The following is a 25226-nucleotide window of genomic DNA, read 5'->3' on the forward strand; positions in this document are numbered from 1 at the left end:
GAAAGGAGCAGATCCATTGGACTGCGTGCCCTTGGATTCCAATGTTGTGTATTAGCTGGATGAGGATGGGGCAGGAGACCATGTAGAACACTGTAGAAAGGTCCAGGAGGATGAGCGCCGCTTTCTCTTCTCTGTCCAGAATCGTGAAAGTATTACCTGTGGCAGTGATGCTAATACTTTCCATGCTTTGTTTTGTCTGAAACCAGACTGAGTGGTGTCGAGAAATTGGTGTCATTGAGGTATTTGGTGAGGTGTCTGTTGATGATTTTCTCTTATACTTTAACCAGATATGGTTGCAGGGAGATTGGTCTGCAATTGGTGAGCATTGAAGGGTCCCCAGAGACTAAATTTGATTCAGATTCACTTATGCAGTGCCTGGCAACCCTACTGGGCAATCCCAGTGCTGTCGAGAATCTAAGCACTATTTGGTCTTAATCAACAAAAAGCCAGATTTTTCATTCTTTCCTAAACTCACCTTTTTCCTCCTTCATGCTCATCCGAAGAGGTACATTTTCCCACAAGAAATTAGATGGATCGACCTCCACTCCTAGCTTTCAGAATTATAGGTATTTCGGCTAACTTTAGGGAATATTACCTCTATGATCTCCTAAGCACACCCAGACGTATCAAAGGACACAAAAATTGAGAGCTTTTTTATGGGATCCTCAGTGGATGATACATAACTATTTGAATTGAATTCTGAATTTGACTGGAAGCCAGTGAAAGGCAACCAAGCCAGATACCGATTGATCTCTCGTTATCTTAAGTATCAGCCTCACCAGTCTATTCTGGATAATCTGATGTCTATTCAACACATACACTGGTCCTTCCAGACAGAGGGAATTTCCACACTCTAGACAGGGCAGAATCGGCACCTGCACAACAATCTTGTGGGAAAACCGTAGAAGCAGGTCTAAGATCTTTCTTAGTAGCCCCATGATACCAAAACATGTGGAGGCCGTTTTACAGACTTGAGTCTCAAATGTGAGCTATTAATACACCCAGATTTTCGATAGTTGGTTTAGTCTGGGGCTAATTCCTTATGGATCCCGGGCAGCAAACCGTTGTCCAACAGTTCAGACTTGACCAGCACCTCCGTTTTATCACCATTAAGTGACGGGTTGCTTCATAAATTTACTCGTCTTGTAACAAAACCCACTTGTCCTTTTGGTACCATGTTGTGCGTCAACAAATTATGGCATGAATTTTATTATCAAAGAGCACTGATAATAATCTTTCTGATTGTGCCAGAGCTCGTATCATAGGAGTGGTTGAATGCTAGCATTTCTCTCATTTTGCCACCTTTCTGCAGATCTACATACTGGGGATGGAGGTAGCGAAAGCAATAGTTCCCCATGGTTGGATTGCCTGTGCAAACCTACTAACATGCATATTTTATGAGTTTTCATCAACTCGTCTCTAATAATTTCCCATACAGATAAAGGTTGGAAGTTTACTCCTAACATGGGCAGAAGTAAAACGTCTTCTAGGGTTGGAGGGGGTGGGGGGAGTGTTTGGTCGGAATGTGAACTTGTTACCTCTCAACGGATTTTCACATTAGCACATACACATATGAATATTTGTTCATGCTGCTAACATACAGTTAACAAATATTTTCTTGGAATGCGATTAACTGACCTATAAATCAACATAAATGCAGGAACATATACAATCGGTGCAATTTTGTGACTTTCTTTCTTTGAGAATTGGCCGCTATTTATTTCTGGCGCTAATCAAGACCATGTGCTTTTAATAAAATGTTAGCTCTCGCTCTCTTCTGCCTTGCTTCGTTGAGAATGACAGCCTTCTGCTCTTTCTCAAAGAGTATATCGGTCGGTACACAAAGTATTTTTGTTCAATGGCAGGAACTACTGTGGCTATGTATGGTTTTTGAGACCAAAAATATTTGAGTTTTTGCCAGTGTTTGTTATAAGGGCCAGGCAGCTACCACAGCAGTAAAGTTTTACAAAGTTCTACAAAAACGGTGTCAAAACAAGGCACACATTGAGAAAATCAAAAGGCTGACCACCAGTGGCATGCCTATTGGCTTTGCCAATGCTTGTTGATTTTTATTTCATAAAATGTTTTTGAAACTGGTTACTCTGATTTTCCATTAGGAATATTCTTGGGAAATATTAGTATGCACCAGCACATTTTATTAAATGATTCTTCACAGAAATGGTATCTAAAATGTGACTATAGTTTAGCAAGACTTTATTTTCCCGGTTGCATTTTTATGAACTTTTTATTTTGAAAGCCAAGAATCATTAATCTTGCTTTCAAGTATTTGCATATTTTTGCATCAAATCGGAGAGCATTCTGGAAGCATTATGCGTAGCCTTGTATTGTTAATCTTTGCAAACGCCTGTACACATTTTTATACTGGAACCACTGTCATTGTAGGCTGAACCTACATTTTCTTACAGCGCTCACTCTAATAATAAAGGCTTTGTATTAACCATAAATACAAGTTGGAACTGCATTAAAATGTGTACACAAATATTACCTTCACTGCAGACCATGCCCTCACCAGGTCCATCACGTGGTAGTGTAATCTGACAGCTAAAGGGTTTGTTAAGCAGGGGGTTGGGCCTACTTGTTCCATGAATAAACTAAACATGAAAACTTGTTGTCCTTGACCCCAAACAATAGGTCTTGGGCTTCGGGCTAAAGGAATTCCACGCCTCTGTTAAGTGAAGGTGGGAGACAACTCCTTTGAACAGTAGGTACATTCTGAGTCTGGAATATCTAGGAAAGAAAATGCTCAAACAAATGCAGCATTGTGTACTAAGCTACCCCTTCACAAATCTTGTTTTGCCAATCTTGTCTTGCAGTATTGTACCCTATTGGCATCGACTGATTTATGTCCGGTGCAGACCCTTCATGGAGTAAAATTTCCATTAAGAATAAGATATCTGGCTGCTCATCATCTAAAGAAATGTGAAGAGATTACGTTTATGGCCAGACAGTGTTCTACAGTTAACTTAAAATAGTTTCCAGTTGAATGGGCCTGTTTTATTTATATTATTTATGGCAGGTCCCAAATCCTTTCTGAGGGGAAAATTGCAGTACTTGCATGCATGCCTTACAGCACCATCATTCATAGAATGGATAGCCATACATATTTTAGGTCGAGCTACAGTGTGCATACGCTGTCTGCAAGACCTGCTGTAATCAATAATGACTTTTTCCCCCACCTGTTACTTACCATTGGTTCGCTCCACTGTCTCTTCTTTGCTGCTTCCTAACTCGTTTGCTTTAATCATACTTCACTTCCCTTCCCTTCAATGCTGAGGCACATTGGTAAAGTACAGTTTCCTACTGCTTCCATTGTTGATATTTTGTTACAACTCTTTTTCCTGCTTCTGGTGCCACGACTTCTGATGCAGTTATGGCCCTATAATATTGCTTTATTGAATGACAAATACACACGTGCAAGGGATCAGCAGCCACTTTACATCCGTACACCGAGACAGGCACGTTGTAGGACCGGGTGTCGAATTACCAAAAACTCTGCATGTTCAAGGTCCGAGGCCGGTAAGCAAGTTCTCAAGGCACGCTTTTGCGAAAGGAGCGCTAACATTGTATTGCTTCACCCTCCCAAATAATAGAAAATGCATCCCTCCCACACAAACGAACAAACACGGCAAAACAATAAAAACACCACCTGGAAAGGGATTTCACTCTTCTAAATTGAGACACATCAAAAGGCTGTACTCAGAATAAGGCACAGGGTTTTATTTGTGCAACACTCGAACAAAAAGGCTTTTCCAGATGTCAAATCGAAGAAAGAAAAAAAAAAAATATATATATATGCAAGCAATAATATGCAAATGCAACTGTTACATTTATGGAACTAAATACATGAATTTAAATACAAGCAGATAATAATATGGATGTCCACTGCAAGAAATCAGAAAGATATATACACTAAATACATCAGATGATTACAACCACTGAAGACTTGAATGCACACACAGACACACTCACACATCACAATGAAAACATCTCAGATGATAATAGCTACTGTAGACATGAATGTGCACCCAGATACACTCCCACATTAAGATAAAACATTTTAGTGGCTGCAAACATTGCATCTTAGCCCACTCCAGACTGAGGGATTCACAGCTGGGGGTAGGAGCCTCGCCAAACTGGGTTCTGTACACTAAAGTAGACTGGTCCGTCCTTCAGGTTCCAAACAAAATCCTGTTTTCCGAGTCACCAAACCCTCAGTTTTATAAACTCAAAGCACTAGAAGTTTCCTAGAGGCCCACCCTCTGCGCCAAGAAAAAGTACTGGAGCTGGCCACTTTCCATGCAAACATCACCAAGGCAAGAGTTCTCATGTATCCTTTTGCAGTCTCACATGTTCCAGCCTCTTATCTAAACGAAGCCTACAAAAATCTCTAACAGTACAGAAAACAATCTCCAAAAACAACCTTGAATGTGAATAGCCTAAACAACTTGAGTAATCTGGGGGCCTGCCTGTGCACCAAACCTCACTCTAGACAGTCAGAATTCAAGATGGAATGAGGGCATGTCGAGGGCATGTCAAAGGCAATAGTAAGAACTTAATAATACTTCCCAATGTAAAACACAGTTCACAGTTATGCACCACTGCCTACTACTTCACACACTTCATCTCCCAATGTACAATATAATGCACATTTGAGCACCACTGCTTATAACACTGCACTCCGAGACCAAGAAGTACATTCCACACCTCTCTCATGCTGTCAAATGCACATCCCACACTTTCTGTTCCTGGCAGAATTGTAAGAAGCAAAATCCCCCCTTCGGCAGCTACAAAGAGACACAAAAGAAATCTTCAATAAAAAATGCACATGCTTGAAAAATTATGTTGTACATTCAAGCTAACATGAAGTGAAACACCAAAAGTCAATTAAAATAATGGTAGCCAAATGTCATCACTTTGTCCCAAAACATGGGAGTGCCTTTGGTACTACAAACATTTATGAAGGAGGAGGCAGGTAGGGAAGTTCTTGCCACACGTTTTATTTGAAATATACAAGCCCTTGGTGCAGGGACTTTTATTTCAGGCACACACATGCCCAGCACTAAGAGGCACCAGTCTCCACCTTGGGCCACATTGACTTAAGTATAGGAGGGAAAGGTAAACAGCATTAACTCAACTTGAACACGCATTTTATTAGTTATCCGCACCTTATTTAGAGCAGGGTAGACTCATGAGGGCAATCGGGTAGCAGGTTTAAAAAATAAACCTGCCATTTTGTGGGTGTACCCAGTATTTGCTAATAATATCCAGGCTCTCTGCTCACCTGGGAGCTGGGTATAAAATGTCCAGCATCTCTGATAAGTGCATCAGTGCCACATGTGTGTTTCCAGCCGTGCAGTACACAGGTGAAGTGTTGCATCACTTTGGCAGCTCCCACTACCTGCTCGTAATTGGCATTCTGGTCACACCGGTCCACATTTTAATTTTATTTTTATTTATAAAGTTTTATATAGCGCGAACATGATCCCGAAGGGTATCTTAGCGCTTTACAATTGGAGGGAAGGAAGGTAATAAATGCAGTACCGGCATCAAATAAGCATACCAAACAGAACAGTTACAAAACAAAAGGGATCAAAAGAGTTTAATACAATAACTGGTACGTAGCGAGATAAGAGGAAAGCAAATTATAGGTTAAAGAAGAGTAGCACCCAGTGCAGGTTGTAAATCCAATGAATTAGAGCAGATGATCTAAGTCCATTTAAGGTAAGAACTTGTTCATAAGGAATCTTTTAGCTTCCAATTTGAAAGCAACTGTGGAGGAGATTCTGCGTACTTCCAGAGCTTCAGGGCAGAGCCGGAGAAAGCTTGGTGGCACGTTCTCTTTTTGTGAAAGATCTGTGATTTCAGGTTGAAAGAATTAGCACTTCTTGGGGGTCTACCACCTCTGGATAATTCTAGCTTTTACTCTAGATAACTGGGGGATTTGAAACGGAGGACTTTGCGAGCCAGGCAGGCAATCTTTAGCTGAATTTGTGCTTCGTACGGCAACCACTTAGGGGATTTTAGGACTGGGGATATGCATGCATATCTTTTGGTACCTGTAACCAATCTGGCTGCAGCGTTCAATGATGCCCTTAGTGGGGCCAAGGTATATTTGGGGAGGCCACAGAGCGTAGTGTGGCAGGGTATGCTCAGAGGTGAGTCCCTTGCTCACTTTGCCCCTGGATTCAAGCAAGCCGGGCTGAAGACGGCTGGAAAGCCAGAAACCGGTCCTCGGAAGCTTGCTTCCGGTCTAGGGAAGACATGGCTTGGCAGTTCGGGCTGGACTGTTCCCATGAGGCACAGGGTCAGACTGATTTGCATATAGCCATGTCTGAACTGGGGTGGCAGAGTGGGCTAAAGAACGGTGATGGATTAAACCCAGATCTTTTGACTGGGTGTGAGTGTTTGATTGATTCATATGCTCTGTCCATCACCACCCCCTTTTGTACCACAGAGCGTAGCACTGCCATTGTCTAGTCATGGCAAAACTAGCACTTGGATTACCTGCTTGAAATCATCTTGTGAAACGAATGGTTTGATATTCCGGAGTATCCTCATCAGGTGATTAGCTCCCTTGCACACATTGCTGATATGATTCTTCATGCTCAGATGCTTGTCCAGGGTGAATCTGAGAGACTTAGCTGAGTCAATAATGAGGGGGGAGCAGTTGAAGGCAGTGAGGTGGTTCATCCAAAGGTCTAACTTGGGGATGTGATTCGGAGGAGAAATGAGAAGGAATTATGTTTTGGAGGTGTTGAGCAGGAGGTGGTTCCCGGTTAACCAGCTTTGAGTAGACGTTAGTGTAGTGTTGAGTGAAATAAGGTTATCCCGGGAGGAGATTTTCAGATAAAGTTGCGTATCCGCATACATATGGAAGAGAACGTTCGTGGAATTTAGTACATTAGCTAATGGTTCCAAGAAGAAGTTGAAGAGTATAGGAGATAGGGCGGACTCTTCAGGGACCCCCTTGGATACTGGAGAGGGCTGGGAGAGAGAGTGGTTTGCCTTGACTCTTTGTGAACTGTGGTGGAGGAAGGACGAGAACCATTGCAACAGCCGACCAGAGAGGCCCATCTTGTTCTTCAAAATGAGTAGGAGGTTGTTGTGATTGACGGTGTCAAATGCAGCGAAAAGGTCAAGGAGGATTAGGAGGCAAGATTCATTTTGGTCAAGCATTTTAAAAATGTCATCCATAACGTGAGAGCCGATTCAGTGCTGTGCCAACTCCGAACGCAAGATTGATGCCGGTCCAGGAGTTGGAAATTCTCAATGTGAGTACAGAGTTGAGATTGGGTGCATTTTTCTAGGAGTTTGGCTAGGGTGGGGATGTTAGAGATAGGTCTACATTATTTTTTTTACGTGTAGGTGATACCTGAGCTGCTATTAGGCCATCTGGGAATTGTGCCTTGTGACAGTGAAGCCTTGACAATCTTTGTCCAGATGGGGATGACAACATCCTTGATTTCCGTGAAGATGGAAGGTGGCAAGTGGTCGCAGAAGTGATTAGATGGGTTAATACTCTGAAGAATCTTGTTGATGTTTGTTTCACTGAAGGAGTAGAGGTGCCCCATGAGGCATTGTCCTTGGTGCTCAGGCTGATTCGTTTGAGCTTCTCTGAGTGGGTAGGAGGTGGCGCGGACCCTTAGGTTGGTACTAGAGCCTTATAAGAAGCAAGTTCAAGAAGCAATTCTTGATTTCTCAGTAAAAAAAGCAGACAGTTTATCGCATGAGAGAGGGTTGACTCCAAAGTCGGAGTAATTTGGAGCTTCCACCGATTGCTGTTTAACCTGTTCAAAAGGTTTCTTGATGCGATTTGCGGCTTGATCAAGTTGGGATCTGAAGTAGTCCGCCTTAGCGCTCTTGATTTGTTTGTTGTAGGAACTCCTAACCTCTCTAAGGAGTTTTAGCTGATCCGAGGAAGGTTTGGAACCCAAGATCGTTCAATTGCCCTAAGGTTGCGGCGTTCAGAGTTAAAATTATTGTTGAACCACGGTTTGGATATTTTTGTTGAGGCATTTTTTTGTTGTAGTGGTGCAAAGGAATCCATGATGCTAGAGATAGTAGAGTTGTAGTCCGTGAGTACCTGAATCTCATACATGTCAGCTTGGGAGGAGAGGGCATATTTACAGTGGGTTGCTAGTCCATCTGTATTGATAGATCTGAGGTCCTTTTTCCAGATCTACATTTTCGTTGGTTGAGCCTTCCTCAGAGACACCTCCCTGTTAATATGAAAGAAGATGCTGTGATGGTCGGACCAATCACAAGGGGTAATGTTATCTTGCAAAAATAAAGCCTACCACTCGCGTGCCTTTTACCCTGACTGTTACGCCTCACACCTACTTGTCCAATACAACCTCCACAGGTAAGTTGAGGCTTTCCAGTAATGGATTGACATACGCATAGTGCTTTATACCACAGTGTGTGACGGATTGTATAGCGGTGAAAACAAGACATTTCTCTTACTCCAGATCAATGATCCTGATTTGGAATAATAAATTGTTAAGCGCTTGCTATTGCCAATGAATACCGCTGTGTGGAACAGCTGCTACTTTTATCTGTACTCGGGTGCGCAGGATTTTTCTATAGTGGTAAGTGAGAATGCTTTTTATGTAGCCCTCCACATTGACAAATCAGGAACTGTGAAAAGCAGGCGCTTTTATCACAGCAAATCAGATTAGCTGCTTTACAATAGTGGTTCTAAAATAATATCTTTTTAGGTCTCGTGACCTACAATGCGCGCAAGCGCATTGAGGGAGCGAGAATTCAAGTAGCCAAAATCCTCGTCAAACCAAGGGCTTTCTGCTGCGGTTTTCTTGAAGCTCATGTGAATCACGTGAGCAAACAAGCACGCGCATTCACGGCCTACTTTCAGTTTCCCAGCAAGGGCTTCTCCTCCCTTAATTATTGGCCGGCCGTACTTTCAGTTTCCCGGCCGCTCACAGCACATCAAAGGGCTTCGCCCAGCGTGCGCTCTGCGGCTTCTCCTCCCCTATGCCTTTTCTTTCACACGCAGACTCCTCTCGCCCCCTGCAACGCTCCTGCCTCCCCCCTCACCCACTGTCTTCCTAGTGACCCTTTGTAAAAGCGAACGCTTTCTCTGCTGCTGACTTCTCGTTAAAACTTGAGGCATGCTTCAGGATAGAGTATGGCGGCTGCGCATTTCTTTTGTAATGCCTGGTTCACCGAAATATATCAAAGCATGTGAACAATGGAGCCCGTTGGTTGCATCCACTCATCCCTATCCCACCCCCGAGCGCCACGCTTTACACTTCAGCACGGTTCCCGCTTTCAGATTAACAACAGCGGTGCCGCTTTCAGATTAAGAACACTGGCGCCTGCTTTCAAAATTAACAACACCCCCAGGCCGTGTTCCCTCCCACTTTTCCTCCTCCGCAAACTTGATTAACAGGAGGCCATGCTAATCACTGCCTTCTCCCAATGACCTGCAGTTTCCACCCCCTCCCCAATCACCCACAGCAATGCCTATATGCTCGGCTAGTTGGTGACTCTGCTTTCATGTTTAGCGAGCGTCATGTGAAGATCCTGACTACGCAGTTGCCGAACATTTCCAGTTCTTCTAAACAGCGTTAGACTGCGGTTAGACAACAGAGCCGCTTCAGAGTCCATCCTTGTTTAGGTTTAGCAGAGTGATGCGTGTTACATTTAGGTTACGCCACTGGCACATAACGCATCTCATTCAGCATAGCGCCGATCGTGGTTTGAACACCACTTTGATGCGCTTGAACTAATACAACAGGAAGAAGCACTGTATACTGAAGAGCAGATACTATTTAGATTATTCAGTTTTTTGAAAGGCAGCGAGTGAGGCAGGGTCGAGTCGATTCGCCGTAGATGAACCACCTGCTGTTACAATTAACGTTTTGCAACAGGCGCTGAACCTAAGGAGCTATACTAAGTAACTGACTTGGTGTGTGCTGATTGTTGGAGATCCAGCGGGGGCTCGGCACCTTTGCTGCCTCAGCTCCTGCCCCGACCCTGGACCAGAAGTGCCCCCTGCACCCTCGCTACGAGGATGAGGGTCCCCAGGCACTCGGCCAGTGTCTGCCTCATCAGCCGCCCTGGGCCAGAGGCGCCCCCTGCACACTCACCCCGAGGATGAGGGTCCCCAGGCACTCGGCCAGCGCCTGCCTCATCAGCCGCCCTGGGCCAGAGGCGCCCCCTGCACCACCACCACTGCATCCACCACCACCACCACATCCACCATCACCGCATCCACCACCACATCCACCACCACCACCTCCAAATTCACCGCCACATCCACCGCCACATCCACCGCCACATCCACCGCCACATCCACAACCACATCCACCACACCCACCACCACATCCACCACACCCACCACCACATCCACCACCACCACACCCACCACCACCATATCCACCACACCCACCACCACCACATCCACCACCATCACCACCACATCCATCACCACCATATCCCCCAGATCCACCACCACCACATCTATGTGTGTGTGTGTGTGTGTGTGACCACACCCACCACCACCACTCAATCCATCACCCCATCCACCACCACCACCCCATCCACCACCCCATCCACCACCACCACTGCATCCACCACCCCATCCACCACCACCACCGCATCCACCACCACCACCGCATCCACCACCACCACCGCATCCACCACCACATCCACCATCACCACCACATCCACCACCACATCCACCATCACCTCCACATCCACCATGACATCCACCACCCCATCCACCACATCCACATCCACCGCATCCACCACCGCCAATAGGTCTCGCAGTAGGAAAGTTGGAGCTATTGGTTTTGTAAATGACAAAGCCCTTTATGTATTTAAAATGAAAACAAAAATAAAAGGCATTGTTATTTGCAATTGTAATAGCTCCAACTTTCCTACTGCGAGACATATTGGCAACGCCAGTGCTTGTTTTATTTTGGTGTATACTTTTGAACAAGTTATAGCAGTATAAAACCCAGTTTAAGGGTATTATTTTTTAATATAAGAATACATTTTGTTTGTGACTGCTACTACAGTTTTTAACAAGTCGTAGCTTCGCTAAGTACAGGTGGTTCTATACTATAAACGTGATAACCGTGCATAACCTTCATTAAAAAGTGTGTGTGTATGTATGTATATATATATATGTGTGTGTGTATATTAAAGCGCTTCACAATTTTGCCATTTGCCAATTATTTAGGCAAAACTGGCATTTCCCACCGGGCGGGCAATTATATAAATGATGAGCATGCAGATAAGAGTGTTGTCAAGTGTCTGCAAGGTCGTAATCTGGCCTGTGATCAAGGACCGTGACGGTCGGGGGAAAAAAAAGGCAAAACCGGCATTTCACTTCAAAAGTTCAATAATGCCTTTTTTTTTCTTTTTTTTTGGCCGTCGGTCCTTGATCACAGGCCAGATTACAGACAGATTTTTACCCTCCAGTGGGTGTGCTCCGTACCTTTCTGCCTAAATAAACAAGAATCCTTGAGGTTAACCTGCCAGGGAGTGCTTCTTTGTGAAGGACAAAATTGTGAAGCAATACTCACGGCAAGTCCTTCCGGGAAGTCTGCACCACCATGTAAGTATGACATCAAGGGTCTGAATCTGCATGCCTGACAGCGGAGCGTCAGATTGGCAAAAGAAAATTAAATTGAATTTGGCATTCACATTGAGAGACCCACTGGAGAGTAAAAATGAAATGACAAAACTACGAACTCCAAAATGCATTGGGAAGAACAGCTCACCTGGGAGCCCACCGAAGGGCAAATTTATAAATGAGCATGCAGATAAGAGTAATGTCAAGTTGCTGCAAAGTCGTAACCTGGCCTGTCATCAAAGACAATGCCGGTATGAAACGCGCTTGGCATTTTTGAAGTGAAATGCTGGTTTTGCCTACATAAACAAGAATCCTTGAGGTTAATCTGCAAGGGATTGCATCTTTGGGGAGGGCAAAATTGCAGAGCAGACGCGCCCAGACACTTCAGGGTGTGCGGAAGGCAGCTACATTAAAAATAAGATGAGGCATTGATACTGCAGATTTAATGGGTCGAGCCATGGCTCATTTGGTGCCAGTTCAGTCATGCCTGGCAATGCTATGGCTTTTCGGAAGCTGTCCAAACCACCCTGGAGGACATGCCCATCAATGGTGCTCATCTGTTCTGCCAATGCTGCATTACATTGCTTTAGGGACAGTCGAGGTTGACCTGACTCCTAACTGTGTCTATTCCTGTACTGGCTTCCTAGTTCCCCAATTACTCAAGTTGTAAAAAGGGACACTCATTTTTTAGGTTTTGCCTGGGGCACGGAGCATTAGCTCCGCCCCCAGGAGAAATCTCTAGTTTTCAGTAAGGGGGACTTGAATACGCCCCTCTGTTCCATTGACTAGCTCCATAAATGGAGGCTAGCCATTGGAACAGAGATCTGTCCGTCATTCACGGACCAGATTCGGGGGCGTTCCCAAGATTTTTTCCATGGGCGTTCCCTCTGTGTAGTCATGCGGCGGTGGGCGGGGTTATTTTTTTTTGTTTCCTCAAGTCATGTTTTTGTCATTGCGCCGAAGATGGCGCCGGGGCCCGTCGACTTCTCGTTGCTCCAAGAAGTCCAGGTGAGTGCTCTGCCTTTTGATTACCCTTTCCCGCCCCCCTCTCCCCGTGTGTCCGTTCCCGACCCCCTCTCCCCGTGTGTCCGTTCCCGCCCCCCCCCTCTCCCGCTGTCAGCGTGCCCTTTCCCGCCCCCCTCTCCCGCTGTCCGTTCCCGCCCCCCCTCTCGGTGTGGGAGGCGTTTTTGTGTTTTCTTCCGTGTGCGTGGTGTTCGTCTTCAAGATAGTCATCAGCGATCCGCGAGGGAGCCCACTCCTCAGGAAACTTCGCCGCCCGCCTGCCTGAGCTAGAGACGGGCCGCCGCGCTGCCCGCGGCGACCCGGAAGTGACTAACCGGCCGGCCAATCCTAGCGCGGCCGGCCGGAAGTGCCCGCACCCCCGCAGCCCGGGGGAAGAAGGAAGACGGCAGCCCAGGAGAAGAAGTATGGCGGCCCACACGGGGCTCCCGTGGCCTGGAGGGAGCCCCGGGAGAAGCGGAGGACGTTGCCGGTCTCCCATGCTGAAGAGGGAGACCGGAGAAGTGCCCAAGAGATTGCCGCCGTCGCAAGGAGCCCCCGCCAGGACGGCGGCCCAGGAGAAGAAGTATGGCGGCCCACGCGGGGCTCCAGTGGCCTGGAGGGAGCCCCGGGAGAAGCGGAGGACGTTGCCGGGCTCCCATTTTTTTTTTTTTCTTTTTTTTTTTTTTTTAATATATTTTTATTGCAGGAATCAGTAAATTTTTACAAAGCGGACCAGCATTATAAGTTCAATCAAAATTAGTAGAATACATCCCTTCGTCCCCCAGCAGGATGAACCATTACACAGCCATTCAGCCCACAACCCAAGGGTCGGGCGGCGATACCCAATGGTGACTCAACAGGAAGTCGAAGCCGGTCCGGATGATCCACTATCCGTCATCTGCTTTTCTAAACCATCCTACAAAAAGGCCAAAAGAAAACCCCCCCCTCAAAACACTATGAACCAAACCAGACCCCCCCCCCCAACCCGCCATCAGTGCACGGTAACAGCCGTAGTAGGGTCTGTGAGAGGACCCAAGAGGAAAGCAACAGACATGTAAAGTGCAATCGTCTATCGGGACTCGGGGCGAGCTGCATCCTCCCTTTCGGAATCGCTGGGAGCGCAATAATCTCTGAGGGCCTGCACTAATGTCTCCCATTCTAGCGCTGCCTCCTGCGCCTTCTCGTTGTGTTGTCTCCTAGCTAACTGGTACCGCAGCGTGCTTTCCCCCGCCGCCCATTTCAAGAGTTCGCTGTGCCATCGGGCCCCCGTTGGACCAACCCGTGCCTTCCAGTTCCTGGTCACCTCCCGTTTAGCAAGGAGAAGCCCCAGATCAATGAATTTACTAGTGATTTTATTTTTGGGGGTATGTGGAAAACAGTGCAGGAGCCCCGCTGCCGCATCAATCGATAAGGATCTCCCAGTTACCTCCTCCAGGGTATCCCCCACTTCCAGCCAGTAGGAGGACAGTCCCGGGCAGGACCACAACATGTGGAGAAGGTCTGCATCAGGCGCCTGGCACCTGGGGCAGTCTGCGGAGTCCGTGGCAAAATATTGTTGGATCTTCGCCGGGGTCAAGTATGCCCTATGGAGTACATAGTAGTGGACCAATTGAAAGCGGGCGTGGCGCGTGCCCTTCCAGGCCCGCCTCATGAGTTGGGACCAGGTCGTCTCCGGGATCTCCTTCCCTATGTCCTCCTCCCAACGGGTTCTTAAGGTAGTGAGGGGGGCCAACCCCTCATTGAGCAGTCTGCCGTATAAGCAAGTGACCGCCTTAACCGTTCCCGCAGACATCATGACGTACTGGCACACCGGAGATGTAGGAGGTTCCTCCTGTCCGTGCTTCCAGTGCGCCTGAATCGCTCGGACCAAGGCCGAGTGCAAAAGAAAATCGCCGCGAGGAACCTCGAAGCGATCAATGAGCTCCTGAAAGGGCAAAAGCGCCCGTCCTCGTAAAGGTCACCCACCAACTGTAGGCCCGCGTCCTCCCAGTCCGCTAATCGTGACCAATCACCGCCATGAGGCAGGGCCGTCAGCATGCCCAGAGGTATTTCGGGTGCATACGGTATCCGCAACTGGCCCCGGGCGTGGGCTCGGTTCCAACACAAGCGAATGGTCTTCTCTTCAAGCGTCAGGTCCTGCAAGGCCAAACGCTGTCGCAGCGCTATGAAGGAGAGAACATGCCTAGCCATCCCTGTGCCCCTCCTGTCTTCTGGGCCTCGGAATTCCCTGGCGACCTCCTGGGTGAAAGTCTGCAGCTGCGCTGCCAAGTAATATTTTTCAAAGTCCGGCACCGCAAGCCCACCCTCAGCTTTCGGTCTCGTCAGGGTCTTGAGGGCCACTCTTCGGCGGCCCGAACCCCAGAGGAATCCGACCACCATTGACCGTAACAGTCGAAATGTGGCCGGCGGGACCCAAATCGGCAGCGCCCGGAAATAATACAGCAGCCGGGGGAGCGCCACCATTTTAAGCAGAGCGATCCGTCCTGCTACCGAGAGCGGTAGAGTAGCCCAGAAGTCCATGCTACCACGCAGCGCACGAGTGCTGCGAGCTATGTTCCCATCCAGGAGGTCAGACGGTTCATGGTAGACGTACACCCCCAGGTACTTAAAGCAATCAGGTTCCCACCTAATCTCTCTACTGATATCAGGGCTAGGTGTACCCTTGCGAACCGGGAAAAGACAGGTCTTAGCCCAATTCACCCGAAGGACCGAGACCTCCCCAAACGCCGTGAGCGCCGTCGTAGCTCCATTTAAGGCAGCAACCGGGTCTTCAAGGAAGAGCAACAGGTCATCAGCGTACAGCGAGATATAATGCGGGCCCGAAGGTGTCCATAAGCCATTATAGTGGGCCCCCGACCGGAGTAGCAGCGCCAGAGGCTCCACCGCTAACGCGAAGAGAAGCGGGGATAATGAACAACCCTGTCTCGTGCCTCTCTCCACCGGGTATTGCGAGGAGATCAGCGGGCCTGCCCGTACCCTGGCCGACGCCGAGGCATACAGTACCGTGGTCCATCTGACGAAACCCTCACCAAGGCCGAACCGCAGTAATACAGTGCGCAGGTAGTCCCATTCCAGGCTGTCAAAAGCCTTCTCTAAATCTACCGAGAGGACTACCGGGCACGGGGCGTCCACGAGCGGTTCTCCCAGCAAGCGGAACAGCCTACGGATGTTCATGGTCGTGTTTCGCTTGGGGATGAATCCAGCCTGGTCCTCATGTACCAGAGAGCTCATGTGACCCAGCAATCTCGATGCCAAGATGCTGCTCAGTATTTTATAATCGACCGTCAACATTGATAAAGGACGGTAGGACGCCGGATCGGACGAGTCCCTTCCCGGTTTGAGGAGGGGAACCACTAAGGCCTCGCACATCGTGCCGGGGAGCCGACCAAGCCGCTTCGCCTCTCTGTAAACTATCAGCAACCTCGGTGCCAGGAGATCAGCATAAGCGGCATAAAATTCAAGGCTGGAAGGCTCTGTGTGGCTGTGTGTGTGGAGGGCTCTGTGTGGCTGTGTGTGTGGGGGGCTCTGTGTGGCTGTGTGTGTGGGGGGCTCTGTGTGGCTGTGTGTGTGGGGGGCTCTGTGTGGCTGTGTGTGTGGGGGGCTCTGTGTGGCTGTGTGTGTGGGGGGCTCTGTGTGGCTGTGTGTGTGGGGGGCTCTGTGTGGGTGTGTGTGGGGGGGGCTCTGTGTGGGTGTGTGTGTGGGGGGCTCTGTGTGGGTGTGTGTGTGGGGGGGCTCTGTGTGTGTTTGTGTGTGTCATTTGCGAGAGATAAAGCTAGTGGCATTGTAAATGACAATGCCATGTATTTATGTTAAAAAAAAACATAAATAAAAATGTCAAGAGCAATGCCAATAGCTCTAACTTTAACAAAGGCAAAACCATTGCATTGTAAATGCTTGTTTCTTCTTCTTACAGATGGGCGTATAATAGTGTGGAGTCTCCCACTCCCGGTCGTGAGCAGGCTTTAGTTCCTCTCCCCTGCAAACCCCTGTTTCATAGTACCTGTTCACCTTCTGGTGGCACGTGTGTGGTGTTCCTGCCTTGTGCAGGTATTATTTTTTCTCGCGGCATGTCTGACAGCTTTTGGCTCCCGCTCTCTGGGAGGTACTTTCTTTGTAAACCCTAAATGGGTTTACCACCTGATGGCACAGGGTTTTTTCTTTTTCTCTGAAGATGGGCTACATGCCTAAGAGATTGATACCTGTATGGTGTGTTCCCTGCTCTGTGTACCATCGTCTTTATGCGTTACAGGCATTACTGAATACCTTTGTGGTATTTTAGTGTCCCCTTAGGGAGCTTTTCATGAGAAATACCAGGACTCACTGCTTTGCACTTGTGACTATCCAGTTTCTCCTTGCTTCACTTTATGGAGCATTACCTATGCTTCGCGCCCTGCGGCTATTCTGCATTTCCTTAGAGCCTATTGGGACAAGCAATGGGACAAGTGATAATGCCTTTCTACATCAGTACATCCTTTCACGTTAGTGAACTGCTCTTTCTATAACTCAGTAGGATGGGCTCTTACCACTGGTCTCTGGCACTGGTTCAAATTCCCTCTGGTTTTCCCTTTGGAGGGGGATTTTTTTCTTTCATTCTTTTATCCAGCTGGTCTTCCTTGTTGTGGCATCTTGCCTTCATTTCCAGTCTATGCAGGTCATGTTTCTCAACGCTCTTCTCTTGTGCTACTGACTCTTTACCCTAGTATTAGACTACAGGAGTACGACCCTTAACACGTTGAGATTAGGGTAGGTACATGCGAACAAACTAACAATATCTCAACTTGTATTATTTTGAAAGGCAATTAGACATGTATGCGACAAGCATTACGTGAACAGAGACAAGGAGACTCAAGTAATGAATTTAGAAATGTGCTCATGGAATCATATAATTAAAGAGCAATAAAATAGTGTATACAGTTGTTGCAGCACTGTAAGGAAACAATTATCGGACAACCCGAATTGGACTTGGTGCTCTAGATGTGTACATGACACAAGCAGTTGCGACGCAAGTGACAATTGTGATCAGCAGAAACTGGTGAAAATGTGCTTGAATATATACAGTGTATTCAGTGAACAATGTGGCTCGAAGCAATGATTTATAATATGAAAGTCTTGGAAGGTTTAGCGAGTTATTTAACAGAGCCACAATAGAAAATGCGCCTTCCGTTGTGCTGAATGGTCGACGACATTTCGATCCTATCAATCAGGATTATCTTCAGGACCGGGTTGTCATTGTAATCGGTGCAACTGCAAGCTCTGGCTAGGAGCTTTTTATGGTCTCGGGACGCGTTTGAACAACATGTGTAGGCATGTGCACTTAGAACCTATGAATTTGTTTCTAAATATTGTAAGCTGTCACATACCATGTGTAAGTAGCCCGCTGAGACCTGTGTTTTTTGTTTATATGCTGAAAACTATGGTTTATATTGAAAAATCATCAAACTACAAGTAATGCAAAAAAACAGGCCTAGATGAACTGCTAACACTTTTATTGCTGCCTACTTGCCACGCATTGTGAGTACAGTTAAACAGGCTAGTAGTAACACCGTGTGGTGGGCTTCACTTGGCTTGGAACTCCAAAGCTCTCCTTGTACAGTTTCTGTGAATTCTCAGGTATCTGAAAGAAATAGTTAGTTATAGATTCCTTACTTTAGAATTGCCCCTAGGCGCAGACTGGTTCCGGAAAGTTTTTCGTCAGCAGTATCCCTGCGCATCGGAAGTTGGCATCGATCTACTCCGTGTTTGTCGTTGTGGTCACTGTGATGGCATTGCGGTAGCTACATAGACGCCGACCTCATGCGCTGACGTCAGTTCTTTCTTTTTCCGTGCCAGCAAGAGCAGATCCGGAGAGAGTGGTACCTCCAGTCACTTTGCCTGAACTTTTTCTCGACTTTGTTGTTATTTGAGTCCATCGACTCCTGGTGCACGAGGAATGCCCGGCTTCAAGGCTTGCGGTTCATGTAACCGACTGATGTCAGTGACGGATCCACACCCTGTGTGCCTCTACTGCCTGGAGCGCAACCACGACCCCAAGTCGTGCTCCGACTGCCGGGCCATGGCCTAAAGTCTTTGCGGGAGCAGTCCCGAAAATTACTCGTGGCCCGGCAGTCGGCTCCGCGTCGCTTGAGGTCCCGGTCGCATAGGAGTTCGAGGGACAGTCGCGAAGCCGACACCATTCTTCCTCTAAGTCTGCGCACTTGGGGTCAGGTAATTCGAAGCAGAAAAAAGAAGTCGAAGAAGCATAGTCTCTCTTCGACTTCTCCCCGTCCATCGGCCAATGCAATTTTACATACTACATCACACTTATTTATCACCCGACAAAATAAACAGATATTTTTCAGTCACCGATAACGCATGCCAGCGCTGCTCCCTGGTTGGGGCAGACTTCTTACATATGCTCTGGCTATGGCCCCGGTATCCAGTCATACTGGGACGAGATCGTGGTGCTGCTGCTGACGCTCTGCACTAACAACAATTTGCCGCGCACGTTGGAAGCCTACATCCTTGGCCTCTACAAACGCACCAAACTGAATAAGGTACCGGCCAGGTTTTGGGACCTGGGACTTAACACGGCCAAACGCCTACTCACTAAACGCTGGAAGGCCAGCGCACCCCCACATATCCAACACTGGTATACGTCTTTTACCAACTGGGCGCGAGCGGAAAGCACAGTATTGCACCGGGAGGAAACAGTGGGACTTAGGCTCTGGGATGACTTACTGAAGTCCTTTCAGCAGGCATGCTTGGACAGAGGGATCAATGAGGTAGCCCACAACCGAACCAATTCACTGACATGAGACACAGAAAGGACTCTGGTACCAGTTGCCCCCCCCCTTTTTCCTTCTACGATATGGCCCATGCCAAGCCTTCCATAACTGTAGAGCGATTGCGCCCCGTGCACGTGTATCGCGCCACACTTGTAGCCCCTTACGCTCAAAACCACTAGTGCTTCCCTGCTCACCTAACTCAATCGTGCAGTTTCACAACCCTTCCATCTCCCAGGCGACGGAACCCCGTCCCGCTCCTTGTGTGTGGCTGGCACGACTGTCCCACCCCAGAGACGCTGCATAAACGCCCTTGTGGTGGCCCCCCTTCGTGCCCCCGCTGCTCTCCCGCCTCGCTCTGACCTCATATTATCAGATCCTACCTATTGCTGCAGCTCCCCCCCCCTCCCCTGTTTTCACACAGACAGACGCCTTATCCCCTTAATAGCCCTTTTCCTCCCACCTCTCCCCGTCACGGTCACGTTCCAGTTTATACGTTAGTTCTATTTTACATAGCAGGACCTTTTTCATAGCTGGTTAGATATTGTGCACTATGCACATGTGATGTTGATACCTACATCTCCGCTGACACTTACTAATTCCTCTTAACTCACATGACGAGAGGTACGTTGCACACAACCTGAGAGGTGTGACTGAGGAACACGTTCTCCGACCACACACTGATGGTCCTACGGTACGACTTCTATCCCTGACTACCAAAGCAACATTACCACTGTGGGAGAATGGCACACATGTTGAGGCACCAGACGCGCCGGATACGGCTATGACGGTCACTTCCTCTTAATGCCACTAAATGCGACTACCCCTTTGCCCTGATATGGCACACCGTTGCTATAACTGCTTGTTATACCGCAGTATCACATGCGACGGACCTGTGCTTTTTATATTTCTGATCCCACTGTTTAATGTTGCCATGGATACTAACCATAGATGATCGCGGACTGCTGATGGCATGTTCACGACACCGGAGATTCATTACCACATAAAAAAATGTAAAAACCATAGGCCTGACTATTCCTCGAGCTACCCAATGTATGATGTGTACATGTTTTATCCTACCACACTGCCGCACCCCAGGGTTGTTGGCTACAACGGCTGTGTTATCCTACAACTATACGTGCAACTTGCGCTTATTGCAGCCGGCCCGAAGATGTTGTAGGCTACGTGCTGTGTTATATTCAACATGTGCAATAAAGGTTTTTTAAATAACCTCCCCTCGGCATAACAACCATCTACCATGAGCCCCTATCCTACTTTTGGTGTCAGTTACTGTCAGAACAGTGGCTAGTGCTAGGGATAAGGCAAGTGGTAACAGCCACTTACCAGTTTCCTTAATGTACCTGAGCAGGACAGGCGCCTTTAGGAGACCATTTGCCTGGAATAAGCCGACTTTCGTTCATAGCTATCAAGGGATAATTTTTTAGTGCCCATCTTCATTTAACCACATGTTCTACTTGATGACTATTTCCGTAATAAATGATTTTTTCCTAAATAATATGTTCGTCTGCTGTATTTCTGACCATCTGTAGTAAATGTGCAGTTTTCGGGTGCTATAAATCCTAGGAAATAAACTCTTCGTCAAGGAAATTAGTTGACCCCCAAGATAAACCTTAGCTGTTCTATTTTTTGTATTTACTTTTAGTCTTTGTTCTTTTAACTGTCTTTGCTCACTGCGAATATTCAGGTAGGACGTTTTTCTACGATGTTTTTGTGACCTGTATTGGAGCATTTTATTAGGTCTCGCGACCTATCAATGCGCGCAAGCGCATTGAGCGGAGCAAGAATTCAAGTGCTCAAAATGCTTGTGAAACCAAGGGTTTCGTTCGTGCGGTTTTCTTTAAGTTCACGTGAATCACGTGACCAAACAAGCACGCGCATCAGCCTCCCTCCCTCCCTCCTAATTGCATTTTTTCACGGCCGCACAGCACATCAAAGGGCTTCTCCCAGCGTGTGCTGTCCGGCTTCTCCTCCCCTAATTATTCATGGCTGGCCGGTGGCCGGCCGTACTTTCAGTTTCCCTGCCGCTCTTGTCTATAATAATCCCTGCCATGGTTTCCCTTCTCTTTCATACTCTTCCCCTTGTTTCATATGTCTTCACTTTCAGCAGTAACAATGGTGGCTGCGCAGCTTGCCAAACCGTGAAGCCTGCTTTATGGAGGTCGCGATACCACGTTCCTTCCCATAACCCCTCATCCATCGTCCACGCTTCATAGTTCGTGAAGCACAGCCAAGCAGTCTGGCACCCCCCTAATTTATCTCTCACATCAAAGCCCCCTTGACCCCCTCCCCCGCTCCTGATCATCTCAGACCCCCACCAACCCCCCGTCATCCACATCCTCGCGTTGCAGCTCTCTCGTCCCGGGCTGCTTGCCCTCTCCTTCGGTCCTTGCAGACCCCCTTACTGTCCGCCACGTCCCCTCACCCCGACCACCACAGAACTCCGCCGTTTCTTCATGGACCCTTCAAAACACCAGATGCCATCGCCCTATAACCCTAGGAAACTACCCAGATCCCCCTCTAACTACCCAGACTCAGTCATAACCCTTCCCCTCAGCCATCGCTCACCCCCGCCAGACCTCCAGCTCATGGCGCCCCCCCTGCAGACTCCTGCAGTATCTTAAACCCCCCCTCCGCGCATGAACCGAGACCCGATGAGGCTCCGCTCCAGCCTGCCCTTTTACATCCGCCTCCTCTCCCCCTCAGCGCTTGGCGCGCTTCAGGCGCTACACAAATGGTTAACCCAGATATCTTCTCAGAACCCATTAGATAGTTTCAGATCCACTCAGCTCCTCCATACTCCCCCTGTCCGCTCTCTTACAGACTCCTCAGGATAAGATGGTGGACCCTCAGGGGATAAAAGCAGACTTGCTCTTTGCTGTGCCAGTCTGTTCCTGCCCTGCCTTGTATTTTAAGGTGCATTCCCGTGATTTTGCGTGCAAGTTTGTATGTACAGGCTCACCCAATTATAAACATGTGAATCATTTTAATATTTGGCCTGTTCATCCCTCAGTGTGTGCCTCGCGAAAGACAGGAATTGTGGAAAGGTCCGGTTCAATAGAGGGGCACAGTTCTCATACTTCCATCTGGACTCTAGACCCCTCAGTCTCTCCATGGTACAGACAGGCCACCACAGCGGACACTCAGGGAAATGCCTGCATTTTAAATCCATTTCAAGATCTGAGGTGACGGTTCCTGGAGCTGCAAAAGGTCAGGAGAGGGAAGCGAGTATGAAGAGCGTGCCCCTCCCCCGAACACTCCATTTTCACCCTCAACCAATCCAGCTCTCAGCTGGGGATGCTATTACAAATGACAATTTACCAGTGAGCATAAATGCATCACACCACACTGACCCAGCACGATATCAAAAGCGGTATTAAGTAGGATTGCGCGGCTGGGGGCGGAGACCGGGGCATGCTTTTGAACTCTTACTTCCTGAGTCCATCAAAAAGCTCTGTATGATGTCTACCTAAAGCCATCGTCACCTAAAGATGAATATGTGAAAGACAGACAGCTCAAAGGTGTCCAACAACCACAGACGCCCTTGCCCCTCCCACAGTCAACAAATACCAAAGCACCACAATGGAGAGTAAAAACGAGGTGTGTGGCTCAAATACACAATCTGCATTGCATAAGAGTGCACACATTGCACAATTCGGCATGCTTTTCTGGAGGGATAACCCCTCCTCCAAAAACAGGCGCGTAGACAAGATGCAGGCATGCACCTTTTAGCTGACAAACACAAATGTTATCATTCTGGGCTTAATTGAAAGTGTATTTTCTTTTAGTAGATGACAGTGCGTTAATGTGTACAAGCATTGGCAAAGTCAAGATGCCTCGCCTAAGCGACATTGTATGGCAGCACTGGCTACTGTGCATCAAGGCTGAAAGTAAAAAACAAGAGACCTATGACTCAGTCAATGGTTGGCCGCATCATGGCAATTTTTGTCTTTTATTTAATTAGCATTTTTTTCTGGTGAAACAGGTTAGATACAAGGCCGAGAGTACCATAGAGCTATGCAAAGCGCAGTATTACTAAAGCTTGCTCTGTGACGTCATGCACAGTTGGATTTTAGATGGTTCATATTTACATAATCAATATGATCCATACAGGCGCAAAGGACGTAAACAACGTGGTAGAAGGACGCGTGATTTATACCTGTCACTTGAACCCCGAATCGGCATTACTGGATCATAAAACACGCTCTACTAGCGTATTTTTTTTAATTTATTATATGTCATAAAATTACATATGAAATAAGTGTGGATTTCTCCAGAAAACATTAGTTAAAATTATTTTTTTCACGGAGTTATGCGCGTTTTACCGCTCTTGCAAATTTATATATTCGTGTAGCGCTCAGTGTCGCGTGAAGCAGCTTCTGTGCTCTGTGTGGCTGGTGATGTCCTCTTTGTGAAGAGCAGCCTATGGCGCTCGCGCAGCCTCCCCCTGCTGAGTGAGAGAGTTTCCGTTAATTGTGTATTTTGAAACCACTGTGTGAAGACCAGCCAAAGATGTCAAATGATTCGCTTGTATAATATGATGACGTAGATGGTAGGATAAGTGCCCGGTGCACTAGAGCAACATTCACTGTTTGGATTTTTAACTTGAAGCCCAGACATGCCACTTGTCTAGGCAACACGTCTGCCCTAAAACGGAATGCGATGTTATGTCAGGCGATCATGTCACGATATGGCATGTTGTACAGGAAAAGTTTACTATGCCGCCCTGTTATGTCACGTCAGGTTATGGTATACTAAGCTGTGTCGTGACGTGTTAATCGGTCTGGCGAGGTGCCAATTCCTCCCTCAGGAGTGGGCACAATCTTCTAGGAAGCTTTAAGACAGTTTCTATACATTGCGGGACGCCTATACAAGGGAAGCTATCTCTTCAGCCAAATTATTCAGATGATTTTAGGGACAGTGTAAGACTGACCACAGTCAAACTACCTCCCCTGCGAGACAGCTGCTGTTCCCCACCCCGGATTACACACCATGGGCCATTCTCACCATACTCCATTCCCGCCATCCTCCATTCCCGCCATCCTCCATTCCCGCCATCTTCCATTCCCGCCATCCTCCATTCCCGCCATCCTCCATTCCCGCCATCCTCCATTCTCACCATCCTCCATTCTCGCCATACTCCAGCTCCTATAAAATCAGGCCAGGGTGAAATTCTGATCACACCACTGAAGTTAGCCAAATTCCCATTACTTGATTTGGTGTACTTTTTTAAGTAACACAGCACCTCATATGGATAGATTGAAACCCTTTGGATGGTATTACTTGACATATTTGTCCACAGGCTCGTTCGCTTAAAAAATATCCCCTTAGATACTGTTAAGCAGAATGTTGCAATGTAGTCCGGGCCATTACTACAGTTTCTGTGTTCTATATTAAGGGACACCACCACATCACTCAGGGACACCATCACACCACTCAGCAACACCACCACACCACTCAGGGACATCACCACACCACTCAGGGACACCACCACATCACTCAGGGACACCACCACATCACTCAGGGACACCACTACATCACTCAGGGACACCACCACTACATCACTCAGGGACACCACATCACTCAGGGACACCACCACACCATCACTCAGGGACACCACCACACTACTCGGGGACACCACCACACCTCTCAGGGACACCACCACACCACTCAGGGACACCACCACACCACTCAGGGACACCACCACACCACTCGGGGACACCACCACACCACTCAGGGACACCACCACACCACTCAGGGACACCACCACACCACTCAGGGACACCACCACACCACTCTGGGACACCGCCACACCACTCTGG

The 25226-nt window shown here is 47.8% G+C and overlaps 1 protein-coding gene across 1 annotated transcript in view; it reads left to right on the forward strand.

The window, feature by feature from the left end:
* The window catches only part of SEC11A (SEC11 homolog A, signal peptidase complex subunit), a 156355-nt gene that overhangs the window by 13891 nt on the left and 117238 nt on the right, over positions 1-25226 (forward strand). The window lies entirely within an intron of this gene.

The sequence above is a fragment of the Lissotriton vulgaris genome, chromosome 2_1, assembly GCF_964263255.1.
Source record: "Lissotriton vulgaris chromosome 2_1, aLisVul1.2, whole genome shotgun sequence".
Classification (NCBI taxonomy): domain Eukaryota; kingdom Metazoa; phylum Chordata; class Amphibia; order Caudata; family Salamandridae; genus Lissotriton; species Lissotriton vulgaris.